Here is a 13,706-nt window from a genome sequence, read left to right on the forward strand (position 1 = left end):
TAGCCTAAGCAAGCCAGTCCATATATCAATAATTAATAAACCAAAATTAACACGATCTGTCCATGATGACTGCATGGCATTCTCTTCTTGGGGGCCTTATAATTCTGCAATAGTAAAGACCAGCACACTAAAGAATCATGACATGAGTGCACCAGGCAGAAAGATGTTCATGGAACACTTACCTCAGTTTCTTCATTTGCAAAACAGGAAACTGTAAACACAGATGTGAAGAACATTAACTCTTAGAGGGCGTGAACGATCTAGCTGTATTTTACAACCGAAGCCCATCACCAACTTTCTTGTATTCCACTTAGCTTCAGTTTTCCTCTTCCCGTATTCTGTGTTTGTCCCTACAATTCCTGCATTCACACCTTTTTACTTTATCGTCCTTTCCTTATCCAAAGGAATAAAGACTGAGGGAAAAATGGGAAACATAAAGTAAATAGGCATGTTTTCATGCTACATTGTCCAGTATTTTTCCAAGCATATAGATAAGTTTTGTTACAAGCACATTAAAGACTTTGCAGTACTTTTATACTTATTCAGTTGAATTAATATGTACTGAATCTCAATTATGTGCAGATCAGAGTCCCAGCTGCAAGGCAGAATACTACTGAGTACTTAGGCAGAGTACAACTGAGTACATAGGTAGAGTACTGTTGAGTACTTAGGCAGAGTACTATGAGCACTTATAATGCAGTACAAATTGGATAAGTGAAGGAAAAATCCACTACAGGAGCAAAAAAACCAACCTTGAATCTCTTTATTTAACAAACTCACAAAAGGTTAGTGTTTTGCCATAACTTTGGCTATATCACAGAGTAAAAAATGATTTATCTCTCTGTTTACCAATGTTTGGTCTTGAACTTAAAAAAATATTCCTACTTATAAATTTACTCTCAAAATATTACTTGGTTGTTTAGAAAATCTTGAAAATGTTGGATGTACTAAAGGAAAGGTGAAATCAGATGCACGTTGGACTAAGCAACTTAAAATGTTTTTCAAACATTTCTGGTTCTATGAAATCTTAATTCATTTTCTCAGAAGTCATCAAATGCTTGTTTATATTGTAAAAACATGAAGCCATTTTCCAGTCTCTTTAATTCATACTGCTTTTTAAGAACTACTTATTATACTGAAAGACTGAGTTTCTTTATTGAAACTAAGTTTTCTTCAATACAGCCAGAATAAATTTGAACACCTTCTAGGTAGAGGTGGTTCTTAATATTAATTTTAATTTGGTTTGAAATTTATGACATTATTTTTGGATAGAGTAAAAAACTGTGTGGTTTCCCCAAGGATCCCTTATCCCCCAAGCAATAAGTAATTTTAGTTAAAAACGCCATTCAAATGAATGCCTCTCAAACATATAATGAAGAAAAAGGTCCCACCTTCTCACTTGATAGGTCATTTTTATTTGTAATCAAAAAATAAATCGATCTTGAGAAAAAAATAAAAACACCTTATACTCAGAAAATTTCAGAGCAGAGAGCACACCTGTAATACCTATAATGCCAAAACGACTTCTATGGTAGTTATAAGTTTCCCTTTATATGTCTATGAGTGAATTATATGGTCATAATTAATTTATTCATTCAGAAAATATTCACTGAGAAAATTCTATATATCAAGCTCCATCATGGGCTCTGGAACCACAGTGTTGAAAGAAAAAGTTTCTGCTCTTGCAGAGTTGATATTCTAGTGGGAGACAGCAGATCGTAAATAAGGTAATTTCAGAAGAAAATAAAACAGGTGATGGCGTCCCAAATGATGGCGGGCGGAAGTGCATCCAGGTAAGGGAGTCAGAAACACCTCTCTGTAATGAGAGGGTGGTGGCCGAGCTGAGATCTGAACTCAGCCACGGAAAGATCTGAGGCCGCTTTCCCGGAGGAAGGAACAGACGTGAACGGTGCTTCGCCGGAATGGTCCTGGGTGCTCCCACCGTGGATTAAAGAAAGCGGCAAATTCCTGGACACTGTGCCATTGCAAGGTGGCATCTAGTTTCCCTCCCCTTGAACTGGGCAGGCTTGCCACTGCTCTGATTGAAAGAGTGTGTTAGAAGGGAGGCCGTGCCAGCTCTGGGCTCGTTTCTCGGAGAACTGGCAGCTTCCGCCCGGTTGCCTGTAGCCCCTGGCAGATGTGGAACCTCTGTCAGCCCTCCTGGGAGAAGACCTGACACACCAGGACAGGCAGATGGAGAGAGGCCCGCTGGGCACCGCTGTCCTGCCTACATTCTGGGTCCACACATAGGGAAGAGGTTATTTTGACCTCCCAGGCCAGGGGCCAGCTAAATACATCATAGACAGGAGAGGGATGACCCAGCCAAGCTCCGTTAAAATTCCTGACTCACAGACCTTCAGATGGTAAGATGACTGTTGCTCCGAGCCACTGAATGTTAGAGAAGTGTGTCACGCAGTGAAGGGTGGCGGGACATCTCCCAGAGCAAGAAAGGTCGGCACAGTTGGTGCCCGGTGCGTCAAGGAGGCGGTGATCCGGAATGGGGCAGGACAGTTGTTCTGGGGGCACTGGAACAGCAAGATGGGGAAGGAATGTGATTCTGGCCTGATATGTATCTTAAACACACCCCTGCTACTTCTCAGAAAATCAGTTTTAGGAAGATAAAAGTATAAGCAGAAAAGTATTATAGTCAGGTGATTATGCCATCTAATTCTCACCACACTTCAGCTAGCAACTCGTACTGTCTTTATTTTACAAATGAGCATATGGAGGAAAATAAAGGCTAAATAATTTGCCAAGAGTTACGCAGATAATCTAAGATGGAAGCATGACTGAAGGCCAGGCCAATTCCAAAGTGTTTGGCTTAACTGACTCTCTAAACCACGAGTCCTCAAAGAGTGGTCTCTGGGCCAGAAGTGGCAGCCATCACCCGGAAATGAGTTATTAATGCAAAACCTCGGGCCCCACCCCTGATCCACAAAACCAGAAGCTCTGAGGGGTGGGTCCCAGCACTCGGTGTTTGACAAATGCCCCCAGTGACTCTGATGTAAGGTCAAGAGTCCTGTGTCACAGGGAAGGAAGAGAGCTCAGAACTGAGCTGAGAGGCACTTCTGATTCTGAGATCTGGCCAAGAACAAGCCACCCGTGTGGGAGAGTGAAGAGCAGTATGTGGAGAGGACAGGGATCCCGGAGGCTGGGCTGTTGGCTGAGAAGGGAAAATGTTTCAAGAGGGAGAGGCTTCCCGTGTCACAGATCGCTGGACAAGCACATAGAAGGGGGACAGAGCATGACCAGTGGGTTCGCCAGGACAGATAGAAGCCACTGGTCATCTTGGAAATGGGTAATTTTGTGGATTGGTAAAAAAAATCCTGATTGGAATAAAATAAAGAAAGAATTTAGGGGGAAAAAAGGGAAACAAATGAATTATCAATCTTTATGAGAAGCTTTTTTCTATGAAGTGTAGAGATAAAGAATGATGAAGGATTTAAAACAAGTGGTTTTTTTCTCGTAGATAAAAGACATTAAGCATTTTCATATATCATTAGAATAGGGAGAAATTGAAGTTAAAAAGGGGGCAAGATATCATAATTCCATGAGCAAAGTTCTGAGTAGACAGTGGTAGTGTGTGTCCTCCGATAGGATCACAGACTCTTAACGGGAGGTAAAGCCAGTATCTTGGAATAGATGCAGGCACGTCTGAAGACGGTGCTGAGATGCGGTGGGTCTCGTCAGTGTGTTCACAGCATGTCAGTGATGTGTGGTCTGAGGTCATGGGTCAGAGTTGGGAGTGGTGTGAGGAGAAGGTAGAATAACTTTTTTAGAAGGTGGGAAGGGAGATTTAGTAGGATGAAGAACTGCAAGCAAGAGCTAGAGGCCATCTGGGATTTGTGATCGTTAATTTAATGTGAGACCATTGGGAAGAGTTATTTTCTCCAGCAAGTTGAGTCTAAGGTGGGGGCTTTCCTGGGTTGATAGAGTGAAGTGAAACAGGAGAACGACCGTGAACAAGAAAGTGATTACAGTGACGGAACATGGACTCAAGGACCTCAGTGTGGTTAGGGAGGGAATCTGGCTGTGTGGTGAAAAAGAGAGTCAGAGGGATGGGGCTCCTGGAGAGGTTAGAAAATTGTGGGTGTATAAGTTCTAGAATAAGTAAGCCAGATGGATAGAAGGCAAGATCTTGGATTTACTTGGTCATTATTGGTTCAGACTTATAGGCAAGGCCACGGGATTGGGTGGTCGAGGTGGGTGGAGAATACACATCAGGGGAGGGAAGGCAGTCAAGTGCAGAGAGACCATAAGGGAGGTGGTTGGCAGTAGGAATGAAGATATGAGTATGGGAAATAGAATATCAATGGGACAGGTACTAAGGTGTGCAGGTGCTCATGTGTAAATAAATGTGCATAAATGTTTTCTCTCTCCTTCCAGGATGTAAGGTCCACATCTGGTTAACTTTGGTCTTGCCTCTTGTTGCTAAGTGTATGGTGATATATTTAGGATATGATATGCTAATGTGATTGGTATAAATGAATCAATTGCTAGCAATTAAAGAAAGCTGGCCAGCAACATAGAACGGTTGAAAGTAAATAATATTTATTAAAAACCTGAGAGGCATAAGTAACTAACTCTTTCCTACACATACGATTCTCACATCAATCTTGTAAGAACAAGACCCTGCAACTTGTTTCATTTGTTCTGCCTGTGACTATGCTCAGGCATCACATAAAAACAGAGTTCAAAAAGCAAAATGTTAAAGAACTGCTTTTAAGAGTTGCCATAGTTCCCAAACTTCCAATAAGGTCAAGTTCCTACAAACGCAGTCATTTTAAGGTAACCATGTAGGCCAGTTTTCCTGGCTTAAGGTTAGAGTCCTGACATTCTATTTGATTATTTGTCCTAGATTCTCTTTTAACCTAGTATGATTACTGATGATAACATTAAAATAAACTTTAATGGATCTGAGGATACTCCACCTGGCAATCCTAATTCTTGCCTGGGTCTCTCTTCTCTGGCTGAGTGTGAGATACCCACAAAGAACGCAAAAACCTCTTAGGGGTCCAGAATCTACCATCTTTTTTTCTCAACTCTTTCCTGATGTGAAGAACTAACACATCACTTTCTAGGACAGTTTGCACGGTACTTACTGATAAGACCCTATCTCACTGGGCAGGCGTGGCTAGAGACTAGTCACTCCTCATCTAGGTGATGACAGGAGGAAAACGGAAGTTGGCATGCCAGCCAGGTGAGCCACGACTGGTGGTGTAAAAGATATGGCTACGTATTTCTCTAGAAACATGCCTTTTTTCTGTGAAATCGAAAGGACTATTCCAAATTAAATTTGTGCATATTGTGCATTTTAGATTCCAAGTTTTCTTAAAAAAAATACACACACAGATAATTGAAACAATTACTGTTAACGTCTCAACTCCACTGGCAGAGGGAAAACTACCACAGACAGACAATCATTATAGGTCTACAAAAAAATTCAGTGTTATTATTGGAGCAAAAGCAATATATTTGGAAATTCATTCTGTTGAAAATAAAATTACTGCATTATTATTATAAATGCTGTTGTAAATTCATTTAAAAAGTTCGACACAAAACAAAAAACTCCTTGATTTTTGCAGTGATTGTACAAATATTAAGTTTGCCGGAGCAGAGTATAAGGGTACAAATGCTATTCTTTTACTAAGAAACAAAAATAACAAAAATATGCCTAGGGTAGACTGCAGTGCATACATAATTCACAATTGTGCTCAAACAAGTTTCTGTCAACTTAAATAGAAACTAGTCAAATTTTACTACATTTCTGTATAGTTTCACAGAGTATATCTCAAAACTTTGTTACAAAGTAGATGCTGACTACAAAAAGAATTTCTTCTGCATGGCAAAAAGCATTTTTATTTTCTGTTACTTGTCATAAATCAGATTTTAAAATGTTTGGAACCATCAAGCATTATTCTATAAATCCAGGTACCCTACGATTCAAATGAAACATTTTATAAATGAGTCCTTTACATTTCTATTGCACAGTGTTCAAAATTTCAAAATTTGTGACTTTTTCATCAAATAATTCAACAAATGGAGTACCAAAAAAATGACATTTAAAGATTTCAGTGAATTGCACTTATTGAAAACCAAGGTTGTAACTGGAAGACAACAAATTTTATCCCTACAAAAGCACAGGAGGAATTGAACCAATTAAATGATGATGACTCAAAAGTGCTCAAAATTTGATTTTGAAACTTTATAATTTCTCTTTGGAGTATCTTGACATGGAAGAAATCTTTTGACATAGTTTCTGTATTCCACTGGGTACATGTATATTATGATTGCACAGCATCTAAATTTGGCAAAAAGCAAAAGGAATTATAGAGACAGCTCTCTACTTTGATTACTTTCTTATAAAAACACTTGCTGAAGTACGTAAATAAAAGTTTAAAATAAAAAACAGTATATGTGAAAATATTTGGACTGAAGTATTTACACATTTCAATAAGAAATTTGGAAATGAGAATATCCTATATCCAACAAGAATTTTCTGTGAACTTTCTAGGTAACTTAGTATCTGTGAAGAAAATATTTTCTCAATTAAGATTATACAGAGAAAAATCTAATGTAAAGAAAACTTTTCAGATTTATTAATCACAAAATGTAATTTTGAGCAAGACTTCATGCAATTTCATGAAAAAAAGAGAAGACCACGTTGCAATAAAAAATACAACCACTGGAAAAATACCAGTGACATATTGTTAGCAATAGATATGGACTTGGAAAAAGAACTGATTAAAGTTCCTGAATATGGACCAGGAGTAACTATACTACTTACTACTATTTTTAAAATGAAAATAGGCAATATGAAGAATTGTTTTATATTGCTTTTACTTATAAAATGTTACTTTTTAAAAAGAATTGTTTTTGAACATAGCTTTTGAAGTTTTTGGAAAGAACAATTTTGTAGGTCCACCAATATAATAAAAACTATGTTTGCCAATGAATATTATATATCTCAAAAGCTTATGTATTTTAATTATTTTAGCATCTCTCTCAAAACTGCCTAAGTTTTATGATAAATTATGTGATGGCCATGTGATAGCTTTTTTAGGATTACTAAGTACATTTTATCCATAATAAATTCTTGAGCAATATTCTGGAATTCAAATAAACAAATGTCTGCTATAGGTGTTTTGTACTACAGCCTCAAAAAATTCCAGGGCTAAGAGAGATATTAGAGAACACGTAGTCCAAACCCCACACTTCACTGCAGAGAAAACCAAAACCTGAGGAACTAAACACTCAACCCCACTAGTCAGTGGCCAAGCGACGCTGAAACCCCCTCTCCCCACACTCAGTGCGCTGCTCGGCAGACCATGCCTCACATACAAACTTTCTACTCAAGTGGAAACAGAGATGATCATTTCCAACCACAGTGAACCAGGTTTGCCCTTAACGCTCTTTGTCGGCTTTAATTTGCAAATTTACAAGTCAAAATTACATTTCCGCTAACACTTCTTCCTAAGGATTTTTCCATATGATAAAAACAATTGAATATGTAGTTTTCTAGGTTAACTTTCTCTTTTTTCATTTGGATCATTCTGAATTTTTTTTTCATCACTTCCTAATGATGTGAAAATAACAATATAAGGTCTTGAAATCCAATTTGTGGTTCAGATGCTGACATTAGAGAATGAGTAGTTCTTATTTATCTGAAGACTACTATTATGATGCAATTTCCTTTTTACAGAGCTTTAAAAAATGACCAACTCAAGCTTTTATGATTTATAGAGGATGAAATCATATTTGTATTTCAAAAGAAAAAAATAACCACTAAGTTAAAAAGCAAGTTGTCTTCTGATGCATTATATCCTCAGTAGTTATGGATGAGGGCTCCAAAATCAGTATGTTCCCATTTTCTGTTGGAAAAAATTTATGTGAGTCTTTGATTTCTGTCCCACCCACAGGCACACTCTGTGCATTTGCTGATGGAACTGACACTTTCTGGCTATCCTTTCTCTAATTGCTTGACACTATGTACTTTGATTAGAAAAAAGAAAATGTCAGTATCCAAGGAGACATGGAAGGCATCCTTCTGACTATGTGTTTATGGCAATCCTTATCAATCATCGTTCTTGGAAAATGATGCAAAGAAAGTGTCAAAACAAAAAGAGTTTTCACCACATTGCACTAATGCAAACATTAGCAAAACTAATCTGTGTATATGTATATAGTCAATCCTCATTATTCAAGAATTTTTCATGTGAATTGAGCTCCTCTCTAAAATGTATTGTAATGGCGAACTACTCCCGCACTTTGCCCTCTTGCACAGACATGAGCAGGGTGGCAAAGACATCTGAGATGCTGAGGTTGAAGATTAGTCTGCCTTCTTGCTTCAGCTCTCATACTCTACATAAATGCCCTTCATGCTCTATTTAGTGCCACGTTTTTCACATTTTTGTGCTTTTTCTTGGTGATGTCCCTGTTTAAAATGGACACCACTAGGAGTGCTGAAGTGTCATCTAGTGCACCTATGTATAAAAGGACTAGAAGGTACCATACAGGGAAAATACGTGTGGCAGGTAAGCTTCATTCAGGGCATGAGTGTTAATGCTTTGGGCCCTGAATTCACTGTTAATGAACCAATAATATACACTAAATAAGGGGTCTCAATAGAAAACACATAAAACAAGGCTGCGTATTGATCAGTCAACAAAAATGTAACCAGAAGCTCACAAGAACCTAGCCCTGTATTCCCCTGAAACATCGGTTCAGTATTCACTAAGTCAGCATCCACAGCAACCTATAAAACATAACTACTGAGAATAATGAAAATTAAATATATATATATATATACATGCAGATACACACATATGTGTGACACAAGACCTCTAACTTAGAAGATGAATTTTAGGAGACATTATTTATGATATAAATTTTGTCTGACTTGTCTGACTGTATTCCCTGCCTTTAGGATTTCATTCAGAGCTGTTCTGAGCTCCTTGCTGGGAATAGAAAGCTTCATAAATAGTCATTTTCTTCCCTTGATCCTTTCACCTCTAGGTTTTTGAGAATCTAAGCAGAGAACTCTCCATAAATATAGCCGCCAGGATCTAAGCCCCATCTTGCTTTCCTAAGAGCTGAGGAAGGGCAGAGGGTGGCCTACACAAGCCTTCTCCCGCTCAGAGAGGCACCAGGCAGATCCCCCAAATCCAGGAAGCCCTGCCACCCTCGTCACCATCACAAACATGTGAAATCCTCCCTGTGATCCCAAAAAGGGCATACAGCCTCAGCACAGTTTGTTTTCAAAGGGAAACTGCAATTTTCCAAATAATATTGCAAGATGTCAGCTCCAATCCAATGCAAAAGAAACAAAGTTTAGCTAAGGGCAGAATATTTTTGTTATTTTTTTAAGGGGAAGATATTGCCAATTTGTGTAAATCATATTAGAGTTCATCTAAATGAAGTAAAATCAAGGTCAAATACTATAATGATGTCTTCCCAACATTTGAAATAGTCCAACACATTTCAAGAGCCAGCTTTAAAAAACATTTTAATTCACGTCAATGTTCAGATTACAGTTTTTAAAACACCCATTTTAGAGTTTTGAATGGTTTGAGAGAGACCGGTCAACAACACACCATTCAATGAAGACATATTTATCTTGACCCATCTCTTTGTTTAACTTTTTGTTAAAATGTAAATATAGATGCACGCATGTTGAAAAATATTAGTATTACAAAAAATAATAATAATAGTAACAATAATTAATTAGTAATAAAACCAAATAGTGTTCCATGGCCCTCCTGGCCCCACCTCACCATCTCCAGCCACCTCACCTGCCTCCCCACCCCCACCCCCCAGCGCACTGCAGCCAGGGCCCTGCCCGGGGTTCCCTGAATAGCATCTTCGGTCCACCTTGGAATTGCCACACTGCCCCTTCACTGTCCCTGGAAAGCCGACCCCACGTCCTCACAGCGCTAATACATTCTCGTCTTTCGGCTCTAAATGCAAAAACTCACCTTATTGATTACCCTGATTACCCATTCAAATTAAAGCTGGCCTCCTTGAGCCCTCTATTACAATACTCCATTTTATATCCCTCACAGCCTTAACTCTAACCAAAATCCCCTTCCGTTCACTGGCGCATGTGCTTTCCCTGCCTTTCCCCTCATATGTAAAGCGGGGTGCTATCTATCTTGTTCTACAGCAGTTCCCTGCTCTTAGAAATCTGCCTGCAACATAGTAGAGCTCATCAAGTATTTGCTGGCAAGAATACACAAACTATTCATACCATTTAAATGCAAACTATAGAGACCCAGAGAAGATTAAATATAATCCCATCTGGATGGTGGCATAAATTGCTATTGGAAAATCTCAAAAATCCTTTTGCTTATACGGTTGCTGTGTCTATACAATGTGCAAAAAGGATTTGTTTTGTTTTTCTGGACTTCATTCCTGTCTAATTTCCAAGAGCAGAGCAGGCCTGCCGTGGAGGTTCACAAAAACGTCTGCAAGTAGAAAGAACGGCGCGGCTCCCGGAGGTGATGGAAGAAGCATGGCTCCTTGGTGAGCCGGCGGCGCTCACGCTCAGGCACAGGAGGCCCGAGTTACAGAAAACACTGCCAGAGCCTGAACGAGAGGCAATGAAGAAACCCCAGCTCACGCTGGTGCTGAAGGAACTAAGAGAACCGTAAGTGCGGCTGCAGAGGCAAAGGTCAGGGTGAGGAAGTCACCCTTCATCCACACTGAGACCTGCCTCCGCTGGAATCCCTGGCCTGCATGTCAAGCCCTGTCTGGGCTCCAGAGGCCCCAACAATGCCTGCAGCTGGACGCATCTTTCTCTTCCGCACAATGACCCTTCCACAGCCCAGAACAAGCACCGGCATCGTTCGTATTTCGCTGTCACCGAGCCACGCACTCTCACGGACACCCGCTCCCGCCCCGCCTGCGTCCCCAGCTCTGCAGCTGGCCTGGGCCCGTGTCACCCATCGCCGGGGCCGCCCTCTTCCCCTGACATGGGCTGATGGCCCCAAAGCTCACGTCTAAACCCCGCCCGAGGTTTGGAATAGGGCCTTGCTTTTGAGCGTTATCATCACTTTCAAACTCAGAGTTATTCTCTGTAGAAACGATTTAGGAACAATCTGACTGGGAGGAGGGGCTGCGGGCGTTGGTTGGAGGCTCGGCGTACAGCATTTTAAACAAAACCAGGCTGAAACATTCATCGTCCCAGCCAAGGAGCAGGGTGAAGGGCTGGTGGAGGGCAGCGGGGCCCGGGGCCCGGCGCTCACCGAAGCCGCCCCTTCTTGTGCCGACACTCGGGACCCAGTCTGCCCCACCGCTGTGCATCCTGACCGTGGGTCCTTATTTGTGCAGTGGAGAGAGCACGGTGTGCGGAGACCAGGAAGGTCTTCAGATCACAGGATCAGGATAATAACCAGACCTCCTAACTCTAAATTCCAAGTTCTTGTCACTGTGCTACATTGTTTCATTCAAGTGTAAACATAAGGAGACCCATGACATGTATCTCTGTATTGTTTCTAAAATTAATGTGGTGACTAACCAACCTAGAGCATGATGAATTATAATTTTGAAAAGTAGTGATTTTTAATTAATAAATATTGCCCAGGGATGTGACACTTTCAGTAAGTTTCATAATAGATGTAAAGAGGTATCTGCAAACTTACTCAAAAAATAGTTCCTTCCTTTGTTGAAGAATCTTGATGCTTTAAGAAAAACATTAAAGCCAAATTCAAACTTGATTTTAATCTCTCGATGACAAAACTTTGAGCCTCGATGAATGCACATGTTTTAACAGAAAGTGCAGGAGGTTGTCAGTAGAGGTAACCAATCACTCTTAGCAATGGTCCCTGAGATACACTAGTTCTGCTGCAAGAATCAAGCTGATCTGCTGACAGTCAAGGGCACCTCATGTGGAATAGTTAGTCCCAGTCTACTTCATGACCACAAATTACACACCTAACTCTTGTCTACCAATTAAAGTGTGTAACTTTGGTTGTAAGGACGGCCAAATCAAAGAATGTAGCCATCTTGGGACCACATCACTCCTGGAAAAAAACTGCCTTAAACTCTATGCCTTATTGATGATGCATCAATAGTGCCACTGACGCATAATGAAGATGGCATTTTAATGTGCCCTGTGAATTTACCTTTGGTGCCCATTAATTTTATAAAGAGAAGGCCAACATGTTTTTCATGGCCCCCAAATATAGAATACACTAAACCTCTTCTAACCTAACCCCATTCTTCATCTCCAGCCACACGCACTCAGTTACAGGCTGGTTTCTGTCAAGGAGGCTGAGCAGAGCCCAGGACAGTGTGTGCACTTGGAAGATGAAGCCTCCTGGCAGTGCTTCAGAGCTGTTTTCTGGGAACACACCGCCTCTGAAAAGCAAAACTGATCTGCGCTCAAAGCCTTCTACAAAAACCACAGACAACTGAGAAACACATGGTCAGAGGCACTTGGTAGCTGTGTAACTAGGTAGCATCCTCCATATTTTAATCTCCTCTGGGACACTTAAGAACAAGAGAAAGGAACAAAGATGGAGTTTGGTGAACCTCACATGCATAGTGTTTCACACTACCTAATCTCCTCTTTGTGATAAAGTTTTTCTTAGTTTGTCTACTGGTCAGAAATCCCTATATTCACTAATATTGCCATAGGAGTGTCTTACGTTGGCTGCTGGTGATTACACAGCTTGTGAACTTAGGGCACTCTTTCCGGGCAGCCTAAGTTTATCCTACCCTTCTGTAGGGGGTCATGTCTTGTAGCCTGCTGATGTCCCTAAACAGAAAGGCCACACACTGTTCAGTCCTCATATTAACAAGTTCTTCCCACACCATAGGTTGTGATCATACAGGTTTTTTTAAAGCGTGGTACTTTGCCACAAGCTTGACACATGTCTCCATTTGTGTCCAAATAAGCTTCCATATTAATTGATAGATAAATGTCTTACTACAAAGGACTAGTGCGAGAGGGAATGCGGTATGTATGAAAGAACCCTGGGGCAGTTCTAGGAGGCCCTTACTCGCCTAGGGCCTGGACGAGATGATCCGGGGCTAACACTCACCGGCCTGTAATTCCGAGGCACGGATTTCATGAGGACCTCACGGGCTCTGACTGCTCTCTGCTGGATGGAGAACAGATTAGGTTTTCTCAAAGAGCCAGAGCACTTCAGAAAAAAGGGAAGACACTGTGGGATTTTTTTACCTTATTTATTCCTCCTTTGAGGAAGATAAAGATTCCATTTTCTTATTCTACTTCTTTACATACCGTATGACTATAAGTTATTATCCACAATCCAAATTTCTGGGTTTTTCAAGATGATAGATGTACAATGATACAGTTATCTCTAGCTTTATTTAAAATTTTCTCTCTCCCCCATTTATTTCCAAGTGACTTCCAGCAAGTGGCATTAGTATCTAATTTCTTTCCACATACATAGTACTCAGCATTCAACCAATAATAGGTCATGTTAGTGTTGGAAAAGGGAGCCTCCTATCTCTCTATCACACGCACACACACACATTCATGAGTTACTAAACAATGATTTGATGATAATTTTTAATTTTAAAACTTAAAAAGAAAGACTTCAACTTTGAAACTAAGAATCTAGAAACTGGAGCTTTGCAAGGGAAACACGATGTCCCTGAGACACCACCATCATAAACACAAGAAAGATCCTGGGCTCTCCTGATAAAGGATCACTGATTATACTGCATTTCTTGTTAAC

General features: G+C 40.3%; 1 long non-coding RNA gene across 1 annotated transcript in view; it reads right to left on the reverse strand.

Annotated features, from left to right (window-relative positions):
* The window catches only part of LOC130681300 (uncharacterized), a 65,149-nt gene that overhangs the window by 4,880 nt on the left and 46,563 nt on the right, over positions 1-13,706 (reverse strand). Inside the window, exons 2-3 of the long non-coding RNA XR_008994342.1 lie at positions 2,355-2,525; positions 183-413 (exon numbers count right to left, since the gene is read on the reverse strand). This is a non-coding gene — a long non-coding RNA (uncharacterized LOC130681300). The remainder of the gene's footprint in view (positions 1-182; positions 414-2,354; positions 2,526-13,706) is intronic.

The sequence above is a fragment of the Manis pentadactyla genome, chromosome 16, assembly GCF_030020395.1.
Source record: "Manis pentadactyla isolate mManPen7 chromosome 16, mManPen7.hap1, whole genome shotgun sequence".
NCBI lineage: Eukaryota > Metazoa > Chordata > Mammalia > Pholidota > Manidae > Manis > Manis pentadactyla.